This window comes from Arachis ipaensis, chromosome B1 (genome assembly GCF_059453495.1).
Source record: "Arachis ipaensis isolate K30076 ecotype BB chromosome B1, ASM5945349v1, whole genome shotgun sequence".
Lineage (NCBI taxonomy): Eukaryota > Viridiplantae > Streptophyta > Magnoliopsida > Fabales > Fabaceae > Arachis > Arachis ipaensis.
Window position 1 is genome coordinate 110,657,739 of NC_142436.1, and position 27,968 is coordinate 110,685,706.

Genomic DNA, 27,968 nt, shown 5'->3' on the forward strand with positions numbered 1-27,968 from the left:
TTTATGGTTTATCTTGTGTTTAATTGAGTGGTTTCATCAAGTCTTCACCCACTTATTCATACTAATTGCATGATTTTATAATTCCTTCCTAGTTTTGTTCTATGGTTGAAAACATGCTTCCTAGAGATCTTTAATTAGTATATTTTAATTCTCCTTTATACCATTCGATGCCGTGATCCGTGTGTTAAGTGTTTCAGACTTCAAAGGGTAGGAATGGCTTAGAGAATGGAGAGGAAGCTTGCAAAAATGGAAGGAACACAAGAAATTAAGGAGATGACCAGCGAGCATCGACGCGCACGCATGGCTCACGCATGCGCACGACATGGAGAAATTTGCAGCGACGCGTGCATATGCCTGACGCGTCCGCGCGGATTGGAGTCTGCACGAATGACGCGCACGCGTGGACGACGCATACGCGTGACAAGGAAAATCGCTGAATGACGCGCACGCGTGACTGACGCGTACGCGTGACCTGCGCAATCTGCAAAATTAACAGAAAATACTGGGGGCGATTTCGGGCCGCGTTTTGACCAAGTTTTCGGCCCAGAAACACAATATAAAGCCAGGAAACAAGCAGAGAGTCGATATACGGAGAGACACATTGAAATATTCTCATTAGGATAGTGTTTTAGGTTTTTAGATCTTAATTTAGAGAGGATTACTTTCCCTCTAGGTTCTCTTTTACATTCATAGTTTATTAGTTTTGCTTTTGAATATTGAAGAGTCATTACCTCCGTTGAAGACACTATTCTAGTTTGTTTCCTTACTTACTCTTTTATTTATTTCATATTCTTAATTCTTGTTTAGAGTAGTAATTGGATTATTTTCATGGATTGTTAATGCAAAGGATTACTTTTACTTTAATTAATTTTAAATCCCCATCTTATTTAATTTATCATGTCTTCTTCTTATATTTTTATGAGCATTTTATTCATGTCAATGGAGTAGACTCTATACTTGACATGGGGGTTGATTAAAAGGAGACACTTGAGTTGGAAGGCTTAAGTGCTGATTAAACTGGAAGTTGTTTGCTAGTTCTGTATTTACTAACGCTAGACCTTCCCAAGGCAGAGGACTAGGATTTGCGAATAAGAGTTAGTTCAATCACTTGACTTTCTTTTATTTAGTAAGGGTTAACTAAGTGAAAACAACAACCTTTTTAATACTACACTTAAGAGATCCCAACAAGGATAGAACTTCCAATTAATCATTCCCCCAGTCGAGGCTTTTTTTCTAGAATATTAATAATCATTCTTAATTTTTATTGCTTTAAATTACAATTATTTAATTGCTCATTATCCAAACAAAAACTCTCTTGAAAACTCCAGATTAATAAATTAGCATCATTTCTTACAACTCATTGGGAGACGACCTGGGACTCATACTCCCAGTATTTTTTATTCTAATTTTTGTGACACCTTTCTAAATTGGTGAGGCGGATTTTAGCTAGTTAAGAGCTATACTTGCAACGCTGTTCTTATATTACAATCTCTTAATTGGCCTAACTTTCGCCACGCACCAGTTTTTGGTGCCGTTGCCGGGGAGTTGCAATTGTGTGCTAAATTATTAATTAGTGTACATATTTTTATTTTTATTTGCATATTTTATTACCATGAGCTATACGTTTCTCTCATTGAATGACGTGTTCACTGCCTGATCCGATCTTAGCCGCATTTGATCCTGAAATTAAAAGAACTATTTCACGTATTAGGCGAGCTCGATGTCAGTTAGCCTCTGAGGGTGGTGAAGTGATTGTTATCGATTCACCAGTCTCATCTGAGGGAGAATCTGAACCACCATCTGAGAGCGAAACAAGCTCCTTTACTACTGATTCAGTTGATTCGCGTGCAGATAGAATGGCAGCACCTAGGAGGATTACTCTCCAGGAAGCTAGAGCCCCAGATTTTACAATGCAGCCGTATCAAGTGCATCATCCAACTCTGGCTGCAGATTTTGAACTGAAGACTACATTAATCAACTTGATGCCCAAGTTTCATGGCTTACCTGCTCAGGAGCCCATTAAGCACCTCAGGGATTTTCAGACAGCCTGTTCTACTGTTAGGTGTCAGGGTGCAAATGAAACCTCTTTTCTATTAACTGCCTTCCCGTTTTCTCTTGAGGAAAAGGCGAGGGAGTGGTACTACTTCCAACCTGAAGCGACTGTTACTAACTGGGATACGCTCAAGAGAGAATTTCTAGAAAAATACTTTCCAGCTAAAGTTACAGACAGACTGAGAAAAGAGATCTCCTGCATTGTTCAAGGTGAATCAGAAACTCTCTATGAGTACTGGGAGTGTTTTAAGAACCTTCTACACACATGCCCCCATCACATGATTGACAGGCTAGTGTTGATCCGTTATTTCACTCAAGGCATGAAGCCTCGGGATAAAACTACACTAGATGGTGCTAGTAACGGTTCTCTGAAGAAGTACAAGACCGCAGATGAAGCATGGAAACTGATCAGAAACTTAGTTGAGTCTACTAGGAATCACAGGCACAGGAGCAACCACTCAAAAGCTGTTGCAGAAATTTCCTCTAACAATGAGACTTCTGCTCTTACATAGAGTATATATGAAATGACCAACCTACTGAAGCAATTACAATTGAATCAACAACAACAAGCTCAGCCCTCCCCATGACAACAAAGCCAACAGTTAGTTCCCCAAAGAGTATGCGGCATATGTGCTGATTATAGTCATTATACTGATGAATGCCTGATGAGCGAAATGTTGTGGGTATAGAATTTCCTCAAACGAATGAATTCTCGTTGCAAGTATAGTTCTACACCAACAAACAATCCTCCCAATCAAGTAACAAACCCCAAATAAGAATTAACCGAAGTATTTAAACTCCGGGCCGTCTCACAAGGAATTGCAATGAAGTGTTTAATTATTGGCTATGAGGATGCAAGGGGGTTTGATTTTCAATGGGCAAGAAATTAAATGCCAAGAAAAGTAAATGAACAATTAACTAACAAAAGAAGGGAAAAGAACTCTTTGTTAGACATAGGTAATTGAGATCACCATCCTTGTCTACAAACTATACATTGATAATTATGAGGTACCAACCTAGTAAGTCTACTTCCAAAAGCCTTAAGTATATAATATCTACTCCTAAACTTGAAGTACATCAAATAGGCTTGATCACATCAACCCATAAGTCCCAACCTATCTACTAATTAGATTAGTAGTGGGTTAGTGTCAATGAGTATCAAATTGATCGCCAAGGGCTCTCAAATCACAAAATCATTGAGACCCAATGACTCAAGGTCACTCAATTCCCTTAGTCTAGGCTAAGAGTAAAGAAAACTACCTAAAAACTAGAGGAAACATTTCATGAAACACTTAGAATGCAAGAAAATTAAACATCACCAATTGTAAGAATTAACAAGATCCATAACTATCATCAACAAGAAATCAACAATAACAATCAAGATAAACATAGAAGAGCATGGAAACATAAAATTGCATTAAAGAAAATTAAGATCCAACAATGGTTCATCAACATTAAAGAGAGCAAAATAAGAAATGACAAGTAAAAATAGAAGAACAAAGATGTAGTAACAAGAAATTAAAAGGGAAGACTATATCAAAACAAGAATTGAAAATTGGATTTAAGAAAACTAATCCTAAACTACCCTAAATTCTAGAGAGAAGGGAGAGCTTCTCTCTCTAGAATTCTACCCTAAAACATGATGAAAACTAAACTATGACTACTTGGTTCATTCCCCCCTCAATCCTTGGGTTCAATAGCATCAGAAATAAGTTGGATTGGGCGCAAAATGAGCTACAAATCGCTGGCCACAATTTCACTTTTAATGGGCCATGTGCAGCATCGGCGTGCACGCGTACATGGCATGTGCGCGCCCCTGAACGCGAAGCAACGTATGACAAATTTTATATCATTTCGAAGCCCCGGATGTTAGCTTTCCAATGCAACTAAAACTGCCTCATTTGGACCTCTGTAGCTCAAGTTATGGTTGATTGAGTGCGAAGAGGTCAAGCTTGACATCTTTAGGGTTCCTTTATTTCTTCATGAGTTCTCCCACTTTGCATGCTTTTCTTCTCACTTCTTCCATCCAATACTTGCCTTATGAACCTGAAATCACTCAACAAACATATCAAGGCATCAAATGGAATTAAAGTGAGTTAAATTTAGCTATTTTAAGACCTAAAAAGCATGTTTTCACATTTAAGCACAAATCAAGGGAGAATTACAAAACCATTCTATTTCATTGAATAAATGTGAGAAACGTTGATAAAACCACCCAAATTAAGCACAAGATAAACCACAAAATCGGGGTTTATCAAATCTCCCCATACTTAAACCAAGCATGTCCTCATGCTAAGAATAAAGAAGGACAAGAAAAGGGGTATGAACATTTTATTCAATGCAAAGAAACTATATAAACCTATCTACATGCATGCAACTAAATGCAATGCTTCTACCTACTTGGTTAAAAGCAAATCAATCTCTAAGAACACATATATGCAAGTAGGGCAAAGGTTATATGACGACTCACAAACTCTACCAATTCAAATATCAAAATGAAGTTCAAATAGACTTGCAAGAAGAACGCTCATGAAAGCCGGGAACAAGGAATTGAGCATCGAACCCTCACCGGAAGTGTATCCGCTCAAGTCGCTCAAGTGTATAGGGTCGATCCACTCAATTCTCTTCTAATCATGCTTTCTAAGATTTGTTTTTCATCTAACAATCAATAATTATTCAATGCATGCATACATTCATCATGAGGTCTTATTCATAGGTTGTAATGGGGCTAGCGTAAAGGTAGGCATGTATATGGTCAAGTGAGCTTGAAATTTGTATCTTTGACTAGTCTAAGCTCTCACCTAACACATGTAACAACCTATGCAATTCTAATACACAACCTAGCTACCCATGATTCCCACTTTTTTTTTCACATACTCATGCATTCTCTTTAATTCACATTCCATATGCATTATTTTTTATTGAACTTTACTTTGGGGCATTTTTGTCCCCTTTTTATTTCTTTTTCTCTTTTTTTATTTTTCTATATTTTTTTATATATATGTTCTTTTTTTTTCTTTATCATTATTTTTCTAAAGTATATACAAATGTATCAATGCATATGGTTTTATATATACATGAATATGTACCCAATTCCCAATATTTTTAACAAAAATACAAAATACATTTTTACCTCAACTAATGTCCCAAGTTTCCCATACCCAAATGATACACACTCTCACTAGCCTAAGCTAATCAAAGATCCAAATGAAGGACATTTATTGTTTTTTACTTAGGGGTAGTGATGTGCTATAATTAAGAACAAAAGGGATTCAATAGGCTCAAAATTGGCTAACAATAGTTGATGAAAGGTAGGCTATTTGGGTAAGTGAGCTAAATGAAATGATGGCCTCAATCATATAAATGCATATATACATGGAATAATGGATATAAAAAATCAAACAAATCAAATATTACAATCATAGAAAGAGAATAATGCACACAAGAATGAAAATAAGTGGTTATATGATGTAACCACACAATTTGGCTCAAAACTCACATGCTTGTATTCTAGGCTCAAAAACCATGTTCCAAAATAAATTCTTCAAGCAAGTTTGTCACAAAAAAAATTTTTCAAATTGGTAGGGTGTCCTAAAAATAATTTTTCTTGGAAGAGAAATCATCAACCTAATCAAGTAGTCCTAATAAGAAGGAAGTGATAAAAATATGTACAAATTCTAACTAACATGCAACCTATCATGCAATGCAATAACTAATCTATCAGAGAAAACTAAGAATTGGTGTTGAACAAGAAAATTGTTACCCACGGAGATTGGTTGAACGACCTCCCCACACTTAGAAATTTGCACCGTCCTCGGTGCATGCAAAGAAGAGCAAGGTGGATGGGTTGCTACAATTGATGAGCTCCTTCAAAAGATTATGCGGGTGAGCTTGTTTGTTGCCCCATTTAGAAGCTTTCTCATTCCTTTCCTTCATTTGGTGGCCAACCTAAAAGGAAAGAAAAAGAAAGAAAATTAAGCCTACAACAAAGATAGCAAAGCAAGTAGAACATAGGCGGGGGCTAATGCCAAATAAGAGTAGGGTTCTCACTACATGTTAGCTACGCATGTAAGTGAGAAAACAATATAGGCAAAAGGCATATCAATTAATACTTGATGCAAGAACAAAGTCAAAGCATAGGTACATGAAGAGTATGTCGAGCATCAAGTTCAAACAAGGAAGAGTGGGTCATGAAAGACATGTAAGCTCATATCAATGCACAAAGGGTACAAGGATCATCAAAGGTTAAGCATTGAATTAGAAATTTCATTACCCATCAAAATCAAACAAGTCTAGAAGCACCAAGATTTCCAAGAAATTCTCAACAATTGAGTAAGAGCATTCAACACCATTATTAAAATAAGAGACTTAGAAAATAAAAGGAAAAACAGGTTACAAAAAAAAATTAAAATGCAATGAATGAAAACAAGCAAATGCAATAAAATAGGATGGAAGAAAAGAAATTTTTTTTTAACGACGCGGATGCGTCATGCACGCTTTCGCGCTAATACGCAGTTTGGACAAAGGACGCGTACACGCCAGGTGCGCGCACGCGTGGGTTGCAGGCACAGAATAGGCACAAAGTGGGTTGCAGGCACATGGCGCGCCCGCGTGGATGGTCAAAAATGCTTGAGGGGCGCGCACGCGCCAGATGCGCGCACGCGCGGGTTGGTGCTCTGTATTTTTTCAAAAAAATTTTTCAAGTTCTTGCACTAAACCAAGCATTCCAAACCTCCAAACAGCTACCCAAGAACCTTCAAACCTTATTTAACATACTAAACTACCAACTCAACAAGACATGAAATTAAACTAATTACCAATATGTACAAAAGGAAGAAATGAAAAGAATTTACCATGGTGGGGTGTCTCCCACCTAGCACTTTTGTTTATTGTCCTTAAGTTGGACTTATGCGGAGCTCCTCTCAAGGTGGCTTATGCTTGAAGCTATCCTTAAACATCCACCAATGCTTGAATCTCCAATAAGCTTTAGTCTTCAAAGATGATAACTCCAAGCCTTGATGGAGTTCCACACAAGCCATGGGCTCCCAAATTTGATTCTCCTTGTGCGATCCAGGATCCCACACTTTGTTTTGACACCCATCTTCAAATCGATCATCATGATTCCAATTTGGTGGCATGACCTTAGAATTCTCAATTAAGCATCCAAACATTCTCCTAGGCCCATGAAATTTGGTTCTACACCAACCATTGCCATTCAACTTTGAGCATGCAACCATTATGAACTTAGAGTGATATTTCCAACCACTACACAACTCTCTTTTACTCTTAACTCCACAGAGAGCTTTAAGTTGACCATCATTCTCAAGCAAACCATATTCAAGTGGGAAAGTGAAGCTTAGGGATAAGAATTTTACCCACTTGAATGTTGTGTTGGATGGTGACTTAAGAAGGGGGACCTCCCCACACTTAGCCAATGTGAGATCCATTCCCTTGTGCTCTTCCCTTGTAACTTTGGTATGCGAAATTGTTACTCTGAGGTTGTAAAATTTGTTGTTCGTTCTCTCCCTGGCAATGGCGCCAATAACTGGTGCACCATACCATGGTCCAAACATAACTTCACAACTTCGCACAACTAACCAGCAAGTGCACTGGGTCGTCCAAGTAATAAAACCTTACGTGAGTAAAGGTCGATCCCACGGAGATTGTTGGTATGAAGCAAGCTATGGTCATCTTGTTAATCTCAGTCAGGCGGATATCAAATGGTTATGGAGTTTTGGAATAATAATAATAAATAAATAAAAAATAAAGATAGAAATACTTATGTAATTCATTGGTGAGAATTTCAGATAAGCGTATAGAGATGCTTTCGTTCCTCTGAATCTCTGCTTTCCCGCTGTCTTCATCCAATCAGTCTTACTCCTTTCCATGGCAAGCTTTCTGTAAGGGCATCACCGTTGTCAATGGCTACATCCCATCCTCTCTGTGAAAATGGTCCAAATAATCTGTCACGGCATGGCTAATCATCTGGAGGTTCTCGATCATACTGGAATAGGATTTACTATCCTTTTGCGTCTGTCACTACGCCCAGCACTCGCGAGTTTGAAGTTCGTCACAGCCATCCCTTCCCAGATCCTACTCGGAATACCACAGACAAGGTTTAGGCTTTCCGGATCTCAGGAATGGCCATCCATGGGTTCTAACTTATACCACGAAGATACTAATAACTCGGACTCGGTCCCCTGTATTAGATATCCAAGAGATACTCATTCTAGCTTGGTTGCATGTAGAACGGAAGTGTTTGTCAGGCACGCATTCATAAGTGAGAATGATGATGAGCGTCACATAATCATCACATTCATCATGTTCTTGGGTGCGAATGGATATCTTAGAAGAGGAATAATTTGAATTGAATAGAAAATAGTAGTACTTTGCATTAATTCATGAGGAACAGCAGAGCTCCACACCTTAATCTATGGAGTGCAGAAACTCTACCGTTGAAAATACATAAGGGATGAGGTTCAGGCATGGCCGAATGGCCAGCCCCCAAACGTGATCAATATGATCCAAAGATGAACTAAAAAATCATAAGATAGCATAAAACTGATCAAAGGTGTCTAATACAATAGTAAAAAGTCCTATTTATACTAAACTAGCTACTAGGGTTTACAGAAGTAAGTAAATGATGCATAAATCCACTTCCGGGGCCCACTTGGTGTGTGCTTGGGCTGAGCTTGAATGTTACACGTGCAGAGGCTTTTTCTAGAGTTGAACGCCAGGTTGTAACGTGTTTCTGGCGTTCAACTCTGGTTCGTGACGTTTAACTCCAGATTGCAGCGTAGAACTAGCGTTCAATGCTCTTTTATGTCATCTAAACTCGGCTAAAGTATGAACTATTATATAATTCTGGAAAGCCCTGGATGTCTACTTTCCAACGCAATTGGAAGCGCGCCATTTCGAGTTCTGTAGCTCCAGAAAATCCACTTTGAGTGCAGGGAGGTCAGAATCCAATAGCATCAGCAGTCCTTCTTCTACCTCTGAATCTGATTTTTGCTCAAGTCCCTCAATTTCAGCCAGAAAATACCTGAAATCACAGAAAAACACACAAACTCGTAGTAAAGTCCAGAAATGTAAATTTAACATAAAAACTAATAAAAACATCCCTAAAAGTAACTAGATCCTACTAAAAACATACTAAAAACAATGCCAAAAATCGTATAAATTATCCACTCATCACAACACCAAACTTAAATTGTTGCTTGTCCCCAAGAAACTGAAAATCAAATAGGATAAAAAGAAGAGAATATACTATAAATTCCAAACTATCAATGAAACATAGCTCCAATCAGATGAGCGGGACTTGTAGCTTTTTGCCTCTTGAATAGTTTTGGCATCTCACTTTATCCATTGAGGTTCAGAATGATTGGCATCTATAGGAACTCAGAGTTTAGATAGTGTTATTGATTCTCCTAGTTCAGTATGTTGATTCTTGAACACAGCTACTTTATGAGTCTTGGCCGTGGCCCTAAGCACTTTGTTTTCCAATATTACCACCGGATACATAAATGCCACAGACACATAATTGGGTGAACCTTTTCAGATTGTGACTCAGCTTTGCTAAAGCCCCCAATTAGAGGTGTCCAGGGTTCTTAAGCACACTCTTCTTTTGCTTTGGACCTTGACTTTAACCGCTCAGTCTCAAGTTTTCACTTGACACCTTCACGCCACAAGCACATGGTTAGGGACAACTTGGTTTAGCCGCTTAGGCCAGGATTTTATTCCTTTAGGCCCTCCTATCCATTGATGCTCAAAGCCTTGGGATCCTTTTTATTTACCCTTGCCTTTTGGTTTTAAGGGTTATTGGCTTTTTTGCTCTTGCCTTTTGGTTTTAAGAGCTTTTGGCTTTTTCTGCTTGCTTTTTCTTTTTCTATTTTTTTTTTGCCATTTTTTTCTACAAGCTTTTGTATTCACTGCTTTTTCTTGCTTCAAGAATCATTTGTATGATTTTTCAGATTATCAAATAACATGTCTCCTTGTCATCATTCTTTCAAGAGCCAACATATTTAACATTCTTAAACAACAACTTCAAAAGACATATGCATTGTTCAAGCATTCATTCAGAAAATAAGAAGCATTGTCACCACATCAATATAATTAAACTAAGTTCAAGGATAAATTCGAAACTCATGTACTTCTTGTTCTTTTGAATTAAAACATTTTTCATTTAAGAGAGGTGATGGATTCATAGGACATTCATAACTTTAAGATAAAGTTACTAAATACTAATGATCATGTAATAAGACACAAACATGGATAAGCACTTTAACATAAAGAAAATGAAAAACAGAGAATGTAAGAACAAGGAATGAGTCCACCTTAGTGATGGTGGCGTTTTCTCCTTGAGGAACCAATGATGTCCTTGAGCTCTTCTATGTCTCTTCCTTGTCTTTGTTGCTCCTCCTCATTGCTCTTTGATGCTCCTATCCTTAGTTGCTCCCAATAATTGTGTGGGGGAAAATGTATCCCCTGAGGTATATCAGGGATCTCTTGATTTGCAGTCAAATGTTCTACCACTGAGCTATAGATCCTTTACATGAATCTCTCCGTCTCCCATGACTTGGAGGTGGAAGCTTTTGTCTTCCCTTTTCTCTTCTCTTTTTTTTTTATTTTGAGGTTTCTCTGGCCTTAGGTGCCATCAATGGTTATGGAAAATCAAAATAAGCAATGCTTTTACCACACCAAACTTAGAATGTTGCTCGCCCTCGAGCAGGAGAAGAAAGAATAGATGAAGAAGAAGATGTGGAAGAAACTAGGATTATGAGGAGGGAAGGTGGGGATCCTGTGGGATTCACAGATCCTGAGATGATCCTGTGAGGTCCACAGATCTTGAGGTGTCAAGGATTTACATCCCTGCACCAATTAGGCATGTAAAACACCTTTGCATGCAATTCTGGCGTTTAAACGCCGAACTGATGCTTGTTCTGGGCGTTCAACGCCCAGATGTAGCATGTTTCTGGCGTTGAACGCCAACTTCATGCTTGTTTCTGGCGTTCAGCGCCAGCTCCATGCTCTGTTCTGGCGTTGAACGCCAGACAGATGCTCCTTACTGGCGTTTGAACACCAGTGAACTCCTTCTCCAGGGTGTGCTGTTTTTAATGCTGTTTTTGATTTTTCTTCAATTTTTTCAGTTGTTTTTGTGACTCCACATGATCATGAACCTATGAAGACATATAACTAATAAAACTATAATTAAATAAAAATTGGGTTGCCTCCCAACAAGCGCTTCTTTAATATCAATAGCTTGACAGTGGGCTCTCATGGAGCCTCACAGATGTTCAGAGCATTGTTGAGACTCCCCAACACCAAACTTAGAGTTTGGATATGGGAGTTCAACACCAAAATTAGAGTTTGGTTGTGGCCTCCCAACACCAAACTTAGAGTTTGACTGTGGGGGCTCTGGTTGACTCTGTTTTGAGAGAAGCTTAGTGTGCCTCTTTTCCATGTTTACAGAAGGATGTCCTTGAGTTTTAAACTCAAGGGAGTCCTCATTCAATTGAAGGACTAGTTCACCTCTGTTAACATCAATCACAGCTCTTGCTGTGGCTAGGAAGGGTCTTCCAAGGATGATAGATTCATCCTCATCCTTCCCAGTGTCTAGGATTATGAAATCAGCAGGGATGTAAAGGCCTTCAACCTTTACTAACATGTCCTCTACTTGTCCATAAGAATTTTTTCTGGAATTGTCTGCCATCTCTAATGAGAATTTTGCAGCTTGTACCTCAAAGATTCCCAGTTTCTCCATTACAGAGAGTGGCATGAGGTTTATTCCTGACCCAAGGTTACATAGAGCCTTCTCAAAGGTCATGGTGCCTATGGTACAAGGTATTAGGAACTTTCCAGGATCCTATTTCTTCTGAGGCAATCTCAGTTGATCCAATGCATTTAGTTCATTTGTGAACAGGGGAGGTTCATATCCCCAAGTCTCATTACCAAATAAATTGGCATGCAGCTTCATGATTGCACCAAGGAACTTGGCAACTTGCTCTTCAGTAACATCCTCATTCTCTTCTGAAGAGAAATACTCATCAGAGCTCATGAAGGGTGTAAGGAGGTTTAATGGAATCTCTATGGTCTCTAGATGAGGCTCAGAGTCCTTTGGTTCCTTAGAGGGAAACTCCTTATTGATCATTGGACGTCCCAGGAGGTCTTCCTCACTGGGATTCACGTCCTCCTCCTCTCTTGTGGGTTCAGCCATGATGGTCAATTCAATGGCCTTGCACTCTCCTTTTGGATTTTCTTCTGTATTGCTTGGGAGAGCACTAGGAGGGGTTTCAGTGATCTTCTTACTCAGCTGGCCCACTTGTGCCTCTAAATTTCTAATGGAGGACCTTGTTTCATTCATGAAACTCAGAGTGGCCTTAGATAGATCAGAGACTAAGTTTGCTAAATTAGAGGTATTTTATTCAGAGTTCTCTGTCTGTTGCTGAGTGGATGATGGAAAAGGCTTGCTATTGCTAAACCTGTTTCTTCCACCATTATTAAAGCCTTGTTGAGGCTTTTGTTGATCCTTCCATGAGAGATTTGGGTGATTTCTCCATGAGGGATTATAAGTGTTTCCATAGGGTTCACCCATGTAATTCACCTCTGCAATTGCAGGATTCTCAGGATCATAAGCTTCTTCTTCAGAAGATGCCTCTTGAGTACTGTTGTATGCAGCTTGCATTCCATTCAGACTCTGAAAAATCATATTAACTTGCTGAGTCAATATTTTATTCTGAGCCAATATGGCATTCAGAGTATCAATTTCAAGAACTCCCTTCTTCTGAGGCATCCCATTACTCACAGGATTCCTCTCAGAAGTGTACATGAGCTGGTTATTAGCAACCATGTCAATGAGTTCTTGAGCTTCTGCAGGCATTTTCTTTAGGTGAATGGATCCACCTGCAGAAGTATCCAATGACATCTTAGCTAATTCAGATAGACCATCATAGAATATATCCAGGATGGTCCATTCTGAAAGCATGTCAGAAGGACACTTTTTGGTCAGTTCCTTGTATCTCTCCCAAGCTTCATAGAGAGATTCACCTTCTTTCTGTCTGAAGGTTTGAACATCCACTCTAAGCTTACTCAGCTTTTGAGGAGGAAAGAACTTGGCTAAGAAAGCCTTGACCAGCTTATCCCAAGAGTTCAGACTATCCTTAGGTTGAGAATGCAACCATATTCTAGCTCTGTCTCTCACAGCAAAAGGGAAAAGCATGAGCCTGTAGACTTCAGGATCTACTCCATTGGTCTTAACAGTATCACAGATCTGCAGGAATTCAGTTAAGAACTGAAAAGGATCTTCAGATGGAAGTCCATGAAACTTGCAGTTCTGCTGCATCAGAGAAACTAATTGAGGTTTCAGCTCAAAATTGTTTGCTCCAATGGTAGGGATGGAGATGCTTCTTCCATGTAAATTGGAATTAGGTGCAGTAAAGCCACCAAGCATCCTCCTTACATTATTATTATTTTCGGCTGCCATCTCCTCTTCCTGTTCGAAAATTCCTGTAAGGTTGTCTCTAGATTGTTGTATTTTAGCTTCTCTTAGTTTCCTCTTCAGAGTCCTTTTAGGTTCAGGGTATGCTTCAACAAGAATATTCTTGTCCTTGCTCCTACTCATATGAAAAAGAGGGAACAGAAAAATAATAATAATAGGGATCCTTTTTACCCAGGTATAGAGGTTCCCTTGTTGTTAGTAGAAGAAGAAATGGAATAAGAGTGAAGAAGAATGGATAATCCAAACACAAGGGTGAGGATAGGAGCGGTAATTTGAGATGAAGAGAAGTGTTAGTAAATGAATAAATAAAATAGAATAAGATGAGAGAAAGAGGTTTTCGAAAATAATTTTTGAAAAAGAGTTAGTGATTTTCGAAAATTAAAGGGAGAATAAAATTAAAATCAAAATTTGAAACAATTAGTTAATTAAAAGGATTTTGAAAAAGGAGGGAGATAATTTTCGAAAATTAGAGAGAGAAAAGTAGTTAGGTGATTTTGAAAAAGATAAGAAACAAACAAAAATCAATTAGTTAGTTGAGAAAAGATTTGAAAATCAATTTTAAAAAGATAAGAAGATAAGAAGTTAGTAAAGATATTTTAAAATCAAATTTTTGAAAAAGATATGATTTTAAAAAGATATGATAGAAAGATATGTTTAGAAATAGTTTTGAAAAAGATTTGAATTTTAAAAATCAAAATTAATGACTTGACTCACAAGTAATCACAAGATATGATTCTAGAACTTAAAGTTTGAATCTTTCTTAACAAGCAAGTAACAAACTTGAAATTTTTGAATCAAAACATTAATTTTTGATGATATTTTCAAAAATTATGAAATAAAATTAAGAAAAAGATTTTTGAAAAATATTTTTTAAAATTTTCGAAAATAAATAAGAAAAATGAAAAAGATATGATTTTTGAAAAAGATAAGATTTTCAAATTGAAAATTTGATTTGACTCATAAGAAACAATTGAATTTTAAAAATTTTTGAAAAAGTCAATCCAAATTTTCGAAATTTATAAGAGAAAAAAGGAAAGATATTTTTTTTATTTTTGAATTTTTAATGATGAAAGAGAAAAACATGAAAATGATGCAATGCATGAAAATTTTAGATCTAAACAATGAATGCATGCAAGAATGCTATGAATGTCAAGATGAACACCAAGAACACTTTGAATGTCAAGATGAACATCAAGAACTTATTTTTGAAAAATTTTCAAGAAAAGAAAACATGCAAGACACCAAACTTAGAAATTTTTCATGTTCAGACACTATGAATGCAAAAATGCATATGAAAAACAAGAAAAGATACAAAACAAGAAAATATGAAGATCAAACAAGAAGACTGGCCAAGAACAACTTGAAGATCATGAATAACACTATGAATGCATGAATTTTCGAAAAAATGCAAAGAATTTTTAGAAAAAATGCAATTGACACCAAACTTGAAATTGACTCAAGACTCAAACAAGAAACACAAAATATTTTTTTTAATATGAATTCCAGGAATCTTGCACTCTTAGTCTAAAGCTCCAATATGAGGGTTAGACATGGCTTAATAGCCAGCCAAGCTTTAGAAGATACAAATCAGGCATACAACAGCTGAAACTTCATCCAACTTCATATACTTATAAGTGGAAGCCTCAGTCTAAAAGAATTAGACATGGCTTTACAGCCAGCCAGGCTTCTACATGCTTCATGAAACACTAGAATTCATTCTTAAAAATTTTGAATAATTTTCGAAAATAGATGAGAAATTTTTGAAAGAATTTTTTTTTGAAAAATTTTTGAAAATAAAACAAAAAGAAAATTACCTAATCTGAGCAACAAGATGAACCGTCAGTTGTCCAAACTAGAACAATCCCCGGCAACGGCGCCAAAACTTGGTATGCGAAATTCTTACTCTGAGGTTGTAAAATTTGTTGTTCGTTCTCTCCCTGGTAATGGCGCCAATAACTGGTGCACCATACCATGGTCCAAACATAACTTCACAACTTCGCACAACTAACCAGCAAGTGCACTGGGTCGTCCAAGTAATAAAACCTTACGTGAGTAAGGGTCGATCCCACGGAGATTGTTGGTATGAAGCAAGCTATGGTCATCTTGTTAATCTCAGTCAGGCGGATATCAAATGGTTATGGAGTTTTTGAATAATAATAATAAATAAACAGAAAATAAAGATAGAAATACTTATGTAATTCATTGGTGAGAATTTCAGATAAGCGTATAGAGATGCTTTCGTTCCTCTGAATCTCTGCTTTCCTGCTGTCTTCATCCAATCAGTCTTACTCCTTTCCATGGCAAGCTTTCTGTAAGGGCATCACCGTTGTCAATGGCTACGTCCTATCCTTTCTGTGAAAATGGTCTAAATGCTCTGTCACGGCATGGCTAATCATCTGGAGGTTCTCGATCATACTGGAAAAGGATTTACTATCCTTTTGCGTCTGTCACTACGCCCAACACTCGCGAGTTTGAAGTTCGTCACAGCCATCCCTTCCCAGATCTTACTCGGAATACCACAGACAAGGTTTAGACTTTCCGGATCTCAGGAATGGCCATCCATGGGTTCTAACTTATACCATGAAGATACTAATAACTCGGACTCGGTCCCCTGTATTAGATATCTAAGAGATACTCATTCTAGCTTGGTTGCATGTAGAACGGAAGTGTTTGTCAGGCACGCGTTCATAAGTGAGAATGATGATGAGCGTCACATAATCATCACATTCATTATGTTCTTGGGTGCGAATGGATATCTTAGAAGCGGAATAAGTTGAATTGAATAGAAAACAGTAGTACTTTGTATTAATTCATGAGGAACAGCAGAGCTCCACACCTTAATCTATGGAGTGCAGAAACTCTACTGTTGAAAATACATAAGGGATGAGGTTCAGGCATGGCCGAATGGCCAGCCCCCAAACGTGATCAATATGATCCAAAGATGAACTAAAAAATCATAAGATAGCATAAAACTGATCAAAGGTGTCTAATACAATAGTAAAAAGTCCTATTTATACTAAACTAGCTACTAGGGTTTACAGAAGTAAGTAATTGATGCATAAATCCATTTCCGGGGACCACTTGGTGTGTGCTTGGGCTGAGCTTGAATGTTACACGTGCAGAGGCTTTTTCTGGAGTTGAACGCCAGGTAGTAACGTGTTTCTTGCGTTCAACTCTGGTTTGTGACGTGTTTCTGGCGTTTAACTCCAGATTGCAATATAGAACTGGCGTTCAACGCCCTTTTGCGTCATCTAAACTCGGCCAAAGTATAGACTATTAAATATGGCTGGAAAGCCCTGGATGTCGACTTTCCAACGCAATTGGAAGCGCGCCATTTCGAGTTCTGTAGCTCCAGAAAATCCACTTTGAGTGCAGGGAGGTTAGAATCCAACAGCATTAGCAGTCCTTCTTCTACCTCTGAATCTGATTTTTGCTCAAGTCCCTTAATTTCAGCCAGAAAATACCTGAAATCACAGAAAAACACACAAACTCATAGTAAAGTCCAGAAATGTGAATTTAACATAAAAACTAATAAAAACATCCCTAAAAGTAACTAGATCCTACTAAAAACATACTAAAAATAATGCCAAAAAGCGTATAAATTATCCGCTCATCAAACTTCCACCTCCTTGCAAATTTTTTCAACTTCAACCTCTTCCTCTTGGTGGCTCGCTTCCAATTCAATTTCTTCTTCATTGCTCACCAAGGGTATGGGAGGTGAGGTATCTTCTTCCTTAATCTCCATGTCAAGCTAGTGCACGAAATTGTGATCCTTAACAACGGCGCCAAAAACTTGGTGCTCGGAATGTAATTCACACACTTTGTCACAACTTCGCACAACTAACCAGCAAGTGCACTGGGTCGTCCAAGTAATAAACCTTACGTGAGTAAGGGTCGATCCCACGGAGATTGTCGGCTTGAAGCAAGCTATGGTCACCTTGTAAATCTCAGTCAGGCGGATTCAAATGGTTATAGAGTTTTAATAATCAAAAGATAAATAAAACGTAAAATGGGATAGAGATACTTATGTAAGTCATTGGTGAGAATTTTAGATAAGCGTATAGAGATGCTTTCATTCCTCCTGAACCTCTGCTTTCCTGCTGTCTTCATCCAATCATTCCCACTCCTTTCTATGGTAAGCTTTGTGTAGGGCATCACCGTTGTCAATGGCTACTTCCCATCCTGTCAGTGAAAATGGTCCAAGATGCGCTGTCACCGCACGGCTATTCATCTGTCGGTTCTCGATCATACTAGAATAGGATTCAGTAATCCTTTTACGTCTGTCACTACGCCCAGCACTCGCGAGTTTGAAGCTCGTCACAGTTATCCCTTCCCGGATCCTACTCGGAATACCACAGACAAGGTTTAGACTTTCCAGACCTCAAGAATGGCCACCAATAGTTCTAGCCTATACCACGAAGACTCTTATCTCACGATCAGAAGGCTAAGAGATACACATTCAAGCTTGTTTGCATGTAGAAGGGAAGTTTTTGTCAGGCACGCGTTCATAAGTGAGAATGATAATGAGCGTCACATAATCATCACATTCATCATGTTTTTGTGTGCGAATGAATATCTTAGAGAAGAAATAGGCTTGAATTGAATAGAAAAACAATAGTACTTTGCATTAATTCATGAGGAACAGGCATGGCCGAATGGTGTGTAGAAACTCTACCGTTGAAAATACATACGAACAAGGTCCAGGCATGGCCGAATGGCCAGCCTCCAAAATGTGATCAAAGGATCAAAAGATAATCCAAAGATGTAAATACAATAGTAAAAAGTCCTATTTATACTAAACTAGTTACTAGGGTTTACAGAAATGAGTAAATGATGCAGAAATTCACTTCCGGGCCCACTTGGTGTGTGCTTGGGTTGAGCATTGAAGCTTTCACATGTAGAGGTCTTCCTTGGAGTTAAACGCCAGTTTGTAACCTGTTTCTAGCGTTTAACTCCAGAATAGGGCAGCGAGCTGGCGTTGAACACCAGTTTGCGTCATCTAAACTCGGGCAAAGTGTAGACTATTATATATTGCTTGAAAGCTCTGGATGTCTACTTTCCAACGCAATTGGGAGTGCGTCATTTGAACTCTTGTAGCTCCAGAAAATCCACTTTGATTGCAGGGAGGTCAGAATCCAACAGCATCTGCAGTCCTTCTTCAGCCTCTGAATCTGATTTTTGCTCAAGTCCCTCAATTTCAGCCAGAAATTACCTGAAATCACAGAAAAACACATAAACTCATAGTAAAGTCTAGAAATATGATTTTTATTTAAAAACTAATAAAAATATACTAAAAACTAACTAAATCATACTAAAAAACTATGTAAAAACAATGCCAAAAAGCGTATAAATTATCCGCTCATCACAAGCCCAATGGGGGAGGATTCAATTGTACATAAGAACTCATCAATGATTGAATCCATCTCTTGATCAACCTCTTCAAAGTTTTCCACCATGATATGCCTTGGAGGTTGTACACCCTCTTCAACATCAATACCAAGCTTCTTGGAAGAGGTCTCTCTAATGCTACGTCCCCATGTACTTCCAACATCTCCTATGTTTTCAACCACTCCTTCCGGCTCAATTGTTTCAACTTTCCCCCCTTGTGGTAATTCTTGCTTCAACTCCTCTTCTTCACCTTGATTCTCTAAACTCACTCCCTCACTAGGCTCCTTGATTGCTTCTCCACATTCAACAATGGGAGTGCCTTGATCACATAGGCTTAGGCTTAGTCGGGAGGAGACCATATTGTGAACGGCTTCCGCTATAATAGCCATCTTGGCTCCTAGCTCTTTAAACTTTTTTTCATCCCCCTCTTGTCGCCTTAAGATATGAGATTCAAGATCTCTCAATTCCAACATGGAGGCTTCATCGGAGGGCGGTGGTGGAAGAGAGGGTTCATTATTTGAGGGAAAGGCATTATAGTTGGAAGGTGATTCATTTTGGTAAGGGTATGGAGATGGTGTATATGGAGGTGATTCTTGAGAGTAATTGTGTTGGAATGGTGGTGGTTCTATGTATGGTTCATATGGTTTATAAGGTGGTTGGTATGGTGGATAAGGATTAGGGTCATAATGAGGTGTTTGGTGAAAAGGGGCTTGTGAGTAAGGTGGTGCAAAATTATGTTGAGGAGGTGGTTCATAGGTATATGGTGGTGGTTGTTGACAATCACAATAAGGGTCATCACATCCATTAGATTAATATGCATTAGGATTGGAATTATACCCATAAGAGTCCGGAGGTTGTTGTTGCCAAGAAGGTTGATCAATCCCTTGAGGCTCCTTCCATCTTTGATTGTTCCATCCTTGATGCACATCCTCATTGTAGCTCCCATTTCCTACAACATAATATGAACCAAACTCATAGCCAAAGTGAGGATGAGAATTAATAATAGCAAATAAAAACAAAAGCTAACAAAAATAAGCAACAAAGTCCTAATCCTAACAAAAACTAACAAATAAGCAAAAGGCAAACATATTCACAATATTCACAATAGCCAATAATATAACACCATTGCAACTCCCCGACAACGGTGCCATTTTGATGAGCGAAATGTTGTGGGTATAGAATTTCCTCAAATGAATGAATTCTCGTTGCAAGTATAGTTCTACACCAACAAACAATCCTCCCAATCAAAAATTTAGGTTGTCACAAGTAACAAACCCCAAATAAGAATTAACCGAAGTATTTGAACCCCGGGTCGTCTCACAAGGAATTGCAATAAAGTGTTTAACTATTGGCTATGAGGATGCAAGGGGGTTTGATTTTCAATGGGCAAGAAATTAAATGGCAAGAAAAGTAAATGAACAATTAACTAACAAAAGAAGGGAAAAGAACTCTTGGCTAGACATAGGTAATTGAGATCACCATCCTTGTCTACAAACCATACATTGATAATTATGAGGTACCAACCTATTAAGTCTACTTCCAAGAGCCTTAAGTACGTAATATCTACTCCTAAGCTTGAAGTACGTCAAATAGGTTTGATCACATCAACCCATAAGTCCCAACCTACCTATTAATTAGATTAGTAGTGGTCGGTGTCAATGAGTATCAAATTGATCACCAAGGGTTCTCAAATCACCAAATCATTGAGACCCAATGACTCAAGATCACTCAATTCCCTTAGCCTAGGCCAAGAATCAAGAAAACTACCCAAGAACTATAGGAAACATTTCATCAAACACTTAGAATGCAAGAAAATTAAACATCACCAAGATCCATAACTATCATCAATAAGAAATCAACAATAACAATCAAGATAAACATAGAAGAGCATGGAAACATAAAATTGCATTAAAGAAAATTAAGATCCAACAATGGTTCATCAACATTAAAGAGAGCAAAATAAGAAATGACAAGTAAAACTAGAAGAACAAAGATGTAGTAACAAGAAATTAAAAGGGAAGACTATATCAAAACAAGAATTAAAAATTGGATTTAAGAAAATTAATCCTAAACTACCCTAAATTCTAGAGAGAAGGGAGAGCTTCTCTCTCTAGACTTCTACCCTAAAACATGATGAAAACTAAACTATGACTACTTGGTTCATTCCCCCCTCAATCCTTGGGTTCAATAGCATCAGAAATAAGTTGGATTGGGTGCAAAATGAGCTACAAATTGCTGGCCACGATTTCACTTTTAATGGGCCAAGTGCAGCATCGGCGCGCATGTGTACATGGCGTGTGCACACCCCTGAACGCGAAGCAACATATGGCAAATTTTATATCATTTTGAAGTCCCGGATGTTAGCTTTCCAACGCAACTAGAACTGCCTCATTTGGACCTCTGTAGCTCAAGTTATGGTCGATTGAGTGTGAAGAGGTCAGGTTTGATAGCTTTACGGTTCCTTCATTTCTTCATGAGTTCTCCCCCTTTGCATGCTTTTCTCCTCACTTCTTCCATCTAATACTTGCCTTATGAACCTGAAATCACTCAAAAAATATATCAAGGCATCGAATGGAATTAAAGTGGGTTAAATTTAGCTATTTTAAGGCCTAAAAAGCATGTTTTCACATTTAAGCACAAATCAAGGGAGAATTACAAAACCATGCTATTTCATTGAATAAATGTGAGAAAAGATGATAAAACCACCCAAATTAAGCACAAGATAAACCATAAAATCGGGGTTTATCAATGCCCGTAACTCTAACAAGAAGACAATACTGTGACAGCTACTCATAACTTCTATGACCGCCTGAATTAAGGACACAATCAACAAGGCGGCAATTACAACCAAGGTGGGAACTATAACTAAGGATGGCAAGACAACTCCAACCAAGGTTGGACGGATAATTCCAACCATGGCTGGAGGGACAACTATAACAGAGGAGGTAGAGACAACAATGGAAACCAGTGGTGGAATAACAACAACAGACAGCAGAATCAGAACTAACCTTACAGAGCTCCTCACTTAAGGCAATCACAAGGACCCCAGCACAACCAACAACAAGTCCCTCAGATCACTTATCCTACTTCCTCATCAAATGACGAGATGCTTCGTTCTCTTGCACAAGGACAACAAATGGTCTGAATGCCACTTTACAAGCTCTCACCGCTCGGATAGATTCATTACCCACTTCTGCTAACCAACCTTTAAACTCCAGTGGAATTCCTTCTCAACCCTTACCTAACCCCAAGGGTGGCATCAATGCCATCACTTTGAGGTCTGGAACCACACTGCAAGAGAGGAACCAAGAGGAGTCCAGCCCACAGGTACACGCCCCAGCTGAGGATATAACAAAAGTGGAAGATGCTGAAGAAGAAGAGAAAGTACAAGACAAGGTTGAAGAAGAAGTAGCTCAGCAAAGGAATGAAGCACCAAAGGATGCAGAAGCTGCAAGTGACGCCATTCCTATCCCATTTCCACACCTTGCAAGGAAGTCCAGAAAGCAGATGGAGCTTGATCCCGAAATGGTAGAAATTTTCAAAAAGGTTGAGGTAACCATTCCCCTTTTTGATGTTATTCAACAAGTACCTAAATACGCAAAGTTTCTGAAAGATTTATGCATTCATAAAGAGAAAATGAATGAATTAGAAACTATTCCTTTAGGTAGTTCTATATCTGCTTTAATGAGAGGTATACCTGAAAAATATAGTGATCCAGGTCCATGCATGGTTAACTGTACCATTGGAGGTGTAATATTTTCTGATTGCATATGTGACTTAGGAGTGTGTGTTAGTATAATGCCATTGTCTATATATGATACTCTAAGGCTCCCTCCCTAAAAAAGGTCAGCAGCTCGTTTTGTGTTAGCAGATAAAAGCATTATTACCGTAGTTGGAATTGCTGAAGATGTATTAGTGAGCATTAAGGGGCTCACATTTCCTATTGACTTCTATATCCTGGAAATGCCCCTTAACGACTCTGGAAGACCATCATCAATTCTGCTTGGAAGGCCATTCCTGAAGACCTCGAAGTTCAAGCTGGATGCATTCTCAAGAACTTACTCCTTTGAGATAGATGGTAGAACAGTAAGTTTTAGTCTAAATGAAGCTATGAAGCACCCTCCGGAAGATCATTCTATCTTCTAGTGTGATATCATTGATGAAACTATAGCTGAAGTTCACCAAAAAGAAGTAGAAGAGAAGCACATGGAGCAAGGTCCAAGTGTGGGGACACCCTCTGAACATAATGAAGATACCTTACCATTACCACTAGCCCCGGATGATCCAGAGCCTAGCCATGAGCAGAAACTAGAATTGAAGCCCCTTCCTCCACACCTCAAGTATGCTTATCTTGAGGATAATCAGAGGTTTCCAGTCATCATTGTAAGGGAACTCACTTCTCAACAGGAAGAGCAACTGCTTAGTGTGCTGAGAAAACATAAGAAAGCAATTGGGTGGAGCTTGGCGGATATAGTAGGCATCAGTCCTCAAGTTTGTGAGCACAGAATATATTTAGAAAAGGAATCAAAGCTTATCCGTCAACCTCAAAGAAGACTAAATCCTACCATCTTAGAAGTTGTCAAGAAATAAGTGACCAGGCTACTCGAAGCAGATATCATTTACCCCATTTCAGACAGTGAATGGGTCCGTCCAGTACAAGTAGTGCCCAAGAAGTCTGGAGTCACAACAGTAAAGAATGAGCATGGAGAGCTCCTGACAACTAGAGTTCAGAATTCATGGAGGGTTTGCATTGACTATAGGTGTCTCAACCAAGCTACTCGCAAGGATCATTACCCTTTGTCATTCGTTGATCAGATGCTTGATTGCCTGTCAGGTAAATCCCATTACTATTTTTTAGATGGTTATACAGGCTATTTTCAAATTCATATAGCTCATGAAGATCAGGAGAAGACTACTTTTACATGTCCCTTTGGAACGTATGCATATAAGAGAATGTCTTTTGGCTTGTGTAATGTACTGGCTACTTTCCAAAGATGCATAATGAGTATCTTCTCAGATCTTATTGAAAACTGTATGGAAGTATTTATGGATGATTTTAGCGTATATGGTGATTCATTTGACCTCTGCTTGGATAGTTTAGCTAGAGTATTAGACAGATGTGTTAGTTCAAACCTTGTATTAAATTTTGAAAAATGTCATTTTATGGTAAAACAAGGGATTGTTTTAGAACATGTTGTCTCCAAAACTGGAATTTCAGTAGATCCAGCAAAGGTAGATGTCATTTCTAGTTTACCTTACCCCTCCTCCATGAGGGAAGTCCATTCGTTCCTAGGCCTTGCAGGTTTTTACGAGAGATTCATTAAGGACTTTAGTAAGGTAGCATTACCTTTATCCAGACTACTGTAGAAAGATATTGAGTTCGAGTTCAGTGAGGATTGCATGCAAGCATTTAATAAGCTGAAGATCACCCTGACTCAAGCTCTGATTGTGAGAGGACCAGAATGGAGCCAGCAATTTGAAATTATATGTGATGCCTCCAACCATGCAGTTGGAGCGGCGCTGGCTCAGAGCGAAGGTAAGAACCCCTTCGTAATTGCTTATGCATCTAAGACCTTAGACGCTGCTCAGTCTAATTACACTACTACTGAAAAAGAGTTTCATGCTATTGTTTTTGCTCTGGATAAATTCCGAGCCTACTTACTTAGTACTAAGGTAGTAGTATACTCAGACCATGCAGCTCTAAAATATTTATTAGCTAAAAAAGAGTCCAAACCAAGGTTGATACGTTGGATACTACTGCTGCAAGAATTTGATTTAGAAATTAAGGATAGGAGTGGTAACCAGAATTTAGTGGCAGACCACTTGAGTCGCCTTGAGCACATTAAGGATGACTCCACTCCTATAAATGATACTTTTCCATTTGATAGCTTGCATACAGTATCTGAAGTAGTTCCTTGGTATGCACCTGTAGCTAATTATCTAGTTAGCCATACTTTCCCTCCCAATTTCACTAAACATCAAAGGGACAAGCTGAAAAGCGAGTCTAAATATTATATATGGGATCATCCGTATTTATGGAGGTGGGGTGCTAACCAGGTATTTAGAAGGTGTGTACCTCAAACAGAATTCCAGTCTATTTTAGAGTCCTGCCACTTTTCTGAGAGTGGAGGACATTTTGGCCCTCAAAGAACAGCTAGAAAAATCTTAGACTGTGGATTCTGGTGGCCTACACTTTTTAAAGATGCTGCTAAATTTTGTAAATCTTGTTCCCCATGCCAAAGATTTGGTAATATATCCAAGAGGGATGAGATGCCTCAACAGATTATGCTTTTTTGTGAAATTTTTTATGTTTGGGGCATTGACTTCATGGGTCCATTTCCAAACTCTAATGGTTACCTTTATATACTGTTAGCTGTAGATTATGTTTCTAAATGGGTGGAAGCAATTCCTACCCGTACTGATGATGCTAACACTGTTGTTTCCTTTGTTAGAAACCATATTATCTATTGCTTTGGATCACCACGAGCAATCGTGAGCGATCAAGGCACTCACTTTTGTAACAGGAGACTAACAGGATTACTAAAGAAGCATGGAATAGTTCACAAAGTAGCAACAGCTTATCATCCCCAGACCAATGGACAAGCAGAAGTGTCTAACAGAGAAATTAAATGCATTCTGGAGAAAATAGTAAAATCTCATAGGAAAGACTGGAGTGCCAGGCTACAAGATGCACTTTGGGCATATAAAACAGCGTACAAGACACCCATTGGGATGAGCCCCTTCCGCTTAGTATACGGAAAGGCTTGCCACCTTCCAGTAGAGGTGGAGCATAAAGCTTTCTGGGTTGTAAGGGAATGCAATATGAATTTTGAAGAATCTGGTGCTGAATAAAAGCTGCAACTAGCAGAATTGGAGAATCTTTGCCTAGAAGCATATGACAACTCCAGACGATACAAAGAGAAGATGAAGGCTGTCCATGACAAGCACATAAAAAGGAGAAAATTCAGACCAGGAGAGTTAGTTCTTCTTTATAACTCCAGACTGAGGCTTATGCCAGGTAAATTGAGATCAAGATGGGAAGGTCCCTATAGAGTAGATAAGGCGGAGCCATACGGAGTTTTTCACCTGCGTCATCCTTCTAGCTCCAAGTTCATAAAAGTCAATGGACATCGCCTAAAGCTTTATCATGGAGAGAAGATGAAGGATCACAAAGAACTCGAGGTTTTCCTCTTGGAAGACCCACCAACAGAAGCAGAATGAGCCTGAAGACCGTCCAACTTAAGGACGTAAAAGCAAAGTGCTAGGTGGGAGACAACCCACCATGGTATGATCGTTTCTTTTCCGTCTTAGTTTTATTTTACTTTATTCTATTTTTGTTTTTGTTAATGACTATTCTCATAATCCCTGCATATAGCTGCATATAGCCTGCATTTGCATTTGCATTCTGTATATATATATATATATATAAAAAAAAGAGGCACGCAACGCACAAGCGTCGCTGACGCGTCCGCGTCATAGGTGCTTTCGCAACAAGACAAAAAGAAGCAGAGAGTTACGCAGGAGCGTGGCTGAAGGCGTGCCTCAGGCATAAAACACGCCCACGCGTACGCATCCCTGACGCGTCCGTGTCAAATTACAAAACCTGCCTTCCACGCGTGCGCGTCACCCACGCGCACGCGTGACCCTGCGAACTCGACGTAAATGGGTATATGATAGTGAGTTATGATGGAGTTGGCCTGGAATGGTGCTGGAAGCACCAGCCCTACCACGCGAACGCGTGCCCCACGCGTTCACGTCAGTTTTCAAAAAGAGGCCATCCAAGCGTGCGCGTCACCCACGCGCACGCATCACCCTAAAATTTGGCAATGTGCATATAAAACAGAGAGTTGTGTGTACGCGAGGCTGCACTCGCGCCAATAGCACAAACCAGGTCATGCGTGCGCGTCACCCACGCGTCCGCGTCACCTGAAATTATCACAAACCACGCGAACGCGTGGTACACGCGTCCGTGTCACTTGCAATGCACAGCTTATCCAGATCAGCGCCAGATATCATATATTTTCTTCCCCAAATCCTAATTTTTCTTTTCCCTTGTTATTTCTTTCTTCTCTCTTCTTCCTTCTTTATTCTTTCTCACTTCTTTTTTTTACTTTCTACTCCCTTATTTTTCACTTTTATTATCAAGGTTCTTTTCTTTCTTTCTTCACTTTTTACTTTTCCATTATTTTTATTTATGTTTTCTTCTTTTTCTTTTTACTTTCATTATCTACGTTTTCCTTCTTTTCCTTTTTATTCTTTTAATTGGTGTTAGAAATTTAATTGGGTGATTATTTTCTTTTACATTTTGCTTGTGGATTATTGTGGAATTGTTTGACAATTAATATTACTTCTTAAAGGATTGCTTGCGTGTTCAATTTAATACTTTCGATAACATCTTTATCATGCATGCTATGTGTTTGTGAAAAAGCCCGTATGGCATTGTGCATTATATTAAATTATTCTATTCCACTACTCTAATGCCTGTTTTTCACAAAACCCCTTTTATATTTTATTGAATAAATATAATTGTCAATACAAACAGATTGTTAGTTTGAAAGAGTTGATAATCCAACTTGGACATTTAATGCTTGATCTATGCTACTCATGCCTTTGCCGGCATGCCAATAAACATCTTGCATTTAATTGCCATCACATGCACTTGCTATATTTCCATGGATGAACTTTTCACATGTAGTCATGACCATGTGTTAACGACATCCTTCTTTACCGTGCATTGATTATCACCTATACTATCCTCTCCCTTGCTCGAACCCTTAGCTTTATATGTTACTTTCTTTTTCCCTTTTCAGGATGGCCACCAAGAAGGGTAAAAAGAAAGCTACTCCCAAATAACCGGCAAGAAAAGGAACAAAAAGAGCACTAGTGGCAGAGCAATCTTCAACCGCAGTAAACCCCTCAACAAAGCAAATCAAGAGGATCATCAAGGTCGATGAAAAAGGGAAAGCTTTTCCAGCAAAGGACACTACGCGGTTCACTAACCGCTACTGTGAGCAGATGTTCCCCATTCTGGCTG

The 27,968-nt window shown here is 38.7% G+C and overlaps 2 non-coding genes across 2 annotated transcripts; one reads left to right on the plus strand and one right to left on the minus strand.

The window, feature by feature from the left end:
* Nucleotides 1-2,228: 2,228 nt before the first annotated feature.
* Nucleotides 2,229-2,336, minus strand: LOC148577901 (small nucleolar RNA R71). Its single transcript, XR_015903351.1, has one exon. It is a non-coding gene; the product is annotated as a small nucleolar RNA R71 (small nucleolar RNA).
* Nucleotides 2,337-13,027: 10,691 nt separating this feature from the next.
* On the plus strand, nucleotides 13,028-13,135 carry LOC148577902 (small nucleolar RNA R71). The gene has a single exon (XR_015902793.1). It is a non-coding gene; the product is annotated as a small nucleolar RNA R71 (small nucleolar RNA).
* Nucleotides 13,136-27,968: the final 14,833 nt, after the last annotated feature.